This window comes from Colobus angolensis, unplaced genomic scaffold (genome assembly GCF_000951035.1).
Source record: "Colobus angolensis palliatus isolate OR3802 unplaced genomic scaffold, Cang.pa_1.0 Scaffold475, whole genome shotgun sequence".
Lineage (NCBI taxonomy): Eukaryota > Metazoa > Chordata > Mammalia > Primates > Cercopithecidae > Colobus > Colobus angolensis.
In genome coordinates, this window is record NW_012118210.1 from 129,244 (window position 1) to 134,169 (window position 4,926).

The 4,926-nt window shown below is 46.3% G+C and overlaps 1 protein-coding gene across 3 annotated transcripts in view; it reads right to left on the reverse strand.

Annotated features, from left to right (window-relative positions):
* The window catches only part of UBE2D4 (ubiquitin-conjugating enzyme E2D 4 (putative)), a 28,178-nt gene that overhangs the window by 22,283 nt on the left and 969 nt on the right, over positions 1–4,926 (reverse strand). The window lies entirely within an intron of this gene.

Genomic DNA, 4,926 nt, shown 5'->3' on the forward strand with positions numbered 1-4,926 from the left:
CAGCACTTTGGGAGGCTGAGGCAGGCGGATCACTTGAGGTCAGGAGTTCAAGACCAGCCTGGCCAACATGGTGAAACCCCATCTCTACTAAAAATTACAAAAATTAGCCGGGTGTAGTGGCGCACGCCTGTAATCCAGCTACTCAGGAGGTTGAGGCATGAGAATCACTTGAGCCAGGGAGACCGAGGCTGCAGTGAGCAGAAATTGCACCACTGCACTCCAGCCTGGGTGACAGAGTGAGACCTTGTCTCAAAAATAAATAAATAAATAAATAAAAGTGTGGAGAACCTCCCCTTGTTTTCTCTCTTGCTCCTATTCCGGCCATGTAACATGCCTGCTCTGCTCCCTGTTTGCCTTCCACCGTGAGTGTAAGTTTCCCCTCCTCTGAGGCAGAGCAGACACTAGTGCCATGCTTCTTATACAGCCTGTGGAACTGTGAGCTAATTAAAACTCTTTTCTTCCTAAATTATCTCATCTCAGGTTTTTTTGTTTTTGTTTTTGTTTTTGACATAGGGTCTCACTTTGTCACCCAGGTTGGAGTGCAGGGGCATGATACTGGCTCACTGCAGCCTCCACTTCCCAGGCTCAAGCGATCCTTCCACCTCAGTCACCTGAGTAGCTGGTCACATAGGCACACGCCACCAACCATGCCTGTCTGTCTAATTTTTTGTACTTTTGGTAGAGCTGGGATTTTGCCATGTTGCCCAGGCTGGAACTCCTGAGCTCAGGCCATCCACCTGCCTTAGCCTCCCAAAGTGCTAGGATTACAGGCATGAGCCACCTCATCCAGCCTTCAGCTCTTTCTTTCTTTCTTTCTTTCTTTTCTTTCTCTCTCTCTCTCTCTCCCTCCCTCCCTCCCTCTCTCTCTCTCTTTCTCTCTCTTTCTTTCTTTTGAGACAGAGTCTTACTCTATTGCCCAGGCTGGAGTGTAGTGGCATGATCTCAGCTCACTGCAACCTCTGCCTCCGGGGTTCAAGCAATTCTCCTGCCTCAGCCTCCCAAGTAGCCAGGATTACAGGCGCCTGCCACCACACCCAGCTAATTTTTGTATTTTTAGTAGATGTGGGGTTTCACCATGTTGACCAGGACCGGACCTCAGATGAGCTGTCTGCCTCGGCCTCCCAAAATGCTGGGATTACAGACATGAGCCACCTTATCCGGCCAAGTATTTCCTAATAGCAATGTAAGAATGGACTAATACACATATCAAAGAGAAAAAAAAATTAAAAAATTGAACTGCTGCCACATACAACCCTGTCACACCTGCAATCCCAGCACTTTGGGAGGCTGAGGTGGGAGAATTGCATGAGCCTAGGAGTTTGAGACCAGCCTTGGCAACGTGGTGAAATCCGCTCTCTACAAAAATTTTAAAATTAGCCAGATGTGGTGGCAGGCACCTGCAGTCCCAGCTACTGGGAAAGCTAAGTGGGAGGACTGATTGAACCCAGGAGGTCAAGGCTATAGTGAGCTATGATTAAGCCACTGCACTCCAGCCTGGGTAACAGAGCAAGACCCTGTCTCAAAAAACTAACTAACTAACTAGCTAACTAACTAACTAAACTAGCTAAATAAATAAAAAGTGCATCTAAAAACATTCAATTTGAAACATTCATTTGAAAACATATTTTTAAAGGGTTGAAGTTGGTTAGAAAGAGCTGTGGATTGGAAACTTAAGGGGGCAGCTAGTAGACACCACACACCTGGCTCAGGCTCACATATTGCTGGCTACCTGCTCAGCACCCATCCGCCTTCCTCTTTTCTGAAGGACTCCTATTCAGTTCTGGTCAACTAACTCTCAGCTCCAGGTCTAAGGGTAACCAGACTCCTTGCCACTCATTGGTTTAGGAATGAGCATGAGACATAATTCATAACAAGACAAAGGAAAAAAAAAAGATCTGCTGGGCTTTCTGAGAACATTCTCATCAGTTCTTCTGGAAGCAACTGTCTCTATTACTCCCAGATGTCCAGCAGGCTGTGTCCCAGAGCCATTCAGCCCAGAGTGACACAGAAACAGACCAGGAGAGGGGGACTGAGTTGCTCCCAAGGTCCTGCCACAGGACCTCCAATTCCATGCACAAGGGCAGCTCAGCTTCTGTCACTTGCAGCCAAGACATCCTAACTAGTGGTGGCCCAATGGTGCCATCTCACCACTGCAGGCTTGACACACTTTTAAAGTTGTATTTCCTACAGTTCTGTTGTTTTCCCCAGGACTTGCTACATAATTTGCAGGGCCTTGTGCATGTGAAAACGTAGGGTCTCTAGTTCAATAATTATTAAGAATTTCCTGATGGTGATAGCAGAGCATAAAACCAAAGGCAGAGTCCATCCAAGCCTGGGGCCCTGTGAGACTGAATGCATCACACACACATGAAGCCAGTCCTGACCTTGATTCTTGTTTTGTTTTTGTTTTAAGACAGGGTCACACTGTGGTTGCCCAGGCTGGAGTGCAGTGGTGAGGCTCACTACAGCCTTGACCTCCTAGGCTCAGGTGATTCTCCCACCTTAGCCTCCTGAGTAGCTGGGATTACAGGTGTGTGTCACTGCGCTCAGCTAATTTTTTTTTTATTTACTTTTTTTTTTTTAGATGGAGTCTTGCTCTGTCACCCAGGCTGGAGTGCAGTGGCGCAATGTCAGCTCACTGCAACCTCCACCTCCCGGGTTCAAGCAATTCTCCTGCCTTAGCCTCCCAAGTAGCTGGGGTTACAGGCGTGCACCACCACGCCCAGCTAATTTTTTTGTATTTTTATTACAGAGGGGTTTCAGTACATTGGCCAGGCTGGTCTCAAACTCCTGACCTTAAATGATCCACCTGTCTTGGTCTCCCAAAGTGCTGTGATTACAGGCATGAGCCACCTCACCTGGCCATTTTTAAATTTTTAGTAGAGATGGAATTTTGCTGTGTTGCTCACTTGGTCTCAAACTCCTGGACTCAAGCAATCCACCCGCCTCGGCCTCCCAGAGTGCTGGGATATAGGCATGGGCCACTGCATCCAGCCTGTCCTTGATTCTTATCAAGGAAAAGTTCTCCCTGGCCTTATGACTTCAATTACCTTGGATCTATAGTTGACATTTCATGCTCAAGGTCCAAACTTGTTATTCCAAACCCTCTCTTTTATAAATCTTATCAGCCTACACATTTGAATATGTAGGATGAAACCTTTACTCCTTAATCTCTCCTACCCTCCTCCCTGCCTTCAAAACTTCTGATTCCCCATCCTAGACAATAACACCACCATCCACTAAGTGACCCATTTTGTACATCTCCTTGTTTCACTTTCACCACATCCTCTCCTCAAGTCCTGTCAATTCCACTTCTGCAATGTGGTCCAGGCACTGCTCTGGCCTAGCATCCATTCCATGGTCATTAATTTGGGCAAAGCCTCTGCTGAACCTTCACAATAGCCTCTAGTCTCCCTCTGTCCCACTTCAGGCCACACTGCCGCCAGAAGGATCTTTTTATAACACAGATTCAGCACGTCATTCACCTGCTTCAAAGTCCTAGGATGACAGATGACCCCTTTCAGAGAATAACTCATCAAAATTCTCTCTCTTTTGGACAGCTATTTAAAAAGAAGAATCATAATCTCAGAGATCCTGTTATTCCACCTCTGGCAATCAAACCCAGTAATGTGAATTAAGGAAAAGGCTCATTGTACAATGATGGTTGATCTGGTTTGGATATTTGTCCCCTCCAAATCTCATGCTGAAATGTGATTGCCAGTGTTGGAGGTGGGGCCTGGTGGGAGGTGTCTGGGTCATGGGGGCAGATTCCTCATGAATGGCTTGGTGGCCCCCCCCACAATAATCCGTGAGTGCTCACTCTATTAGTTCATGCGAGATCTGGGTGTTTAAAAGAGCTGGCATCTCTCTCACTCCCTCTCTTAACAGGTGACATGCCTGCTTCTCCTTTGCTTTCCGCCATGATTGTAAGCTTCCTGAGGCCTCACCAGAAGCAGATGCTGGCACTATGCTTCTTGTACAGCCTGCAGAACTGAGAGCCAAATAAACCTCTTTTCTTTAGTAATTACCCAGCCTCAGATATTCCTTTATAGCAACACAAAACAGACTAATACAAAGTTCATAGCAGCAAATAGTGAAGAATTTCTAGCAACAGCAGCTAACTCATATTGAGTGCTTGGTATACAGCAAGCATGTGCTAAACACATTTCATAGCATTTAATTCTCAAAACAACTCTGTAAACATGTAGGACTGGGAGGCTAGGAATGATTAAGTGCCTTGCCCAAGGTCCCACTATAAGTGACCTCACATTCTCTAACCCAGGTCTGTCTGACACCCAAGTTCATACTTTTACCTACTACAGTTTTACCTACTACAGGTAATGACTAAATAAGTTACTAGTCACGTACTTGTGGAAAGTTAATGTTAAAAATTAGTTACAGAACTGGACATGGTGTCTCACGTTGTAATCGCACCACTTTAGGAGGTAGAGGCAAGAGGATCGCTTAAGCCCAGGAGTATGAGACCAGCCTGGGCAACACAGCGAGACACTGTCTCTACAAAAAATAAACAATTGGCTGGGCATGGTGGCATGTAGTCCCAGCTACCCAGGAAGCTGAGGGGGGAGGATCACTTGAACCTGGAAGATTGAGGCTGCAGTGAGCCATGATTGTGCCACTGTACTCCAGCCTGGGCGACAGAGCAAGACCGTCTCGAAAAAAAAAAAAAAAAAAAGTTATAAATACTATTTCACAACATGCTTACATTTACTATTATGTGAATAAGTGGAATACAAAATGCAGGATAATTTTTTTTTTTTTTTTTTGAGACGGAGTCTCACTCTGTCGCCCAAACTGGAGTGCAGTGGCCGGATCTCAGCTCACTGCAAGTTCCATCTTTCGGGTTTATGCCATTCTCCTGCCTCAGTCTCCCGAGTAGCTGGGACTACAGGCACCCGCCACCTCACC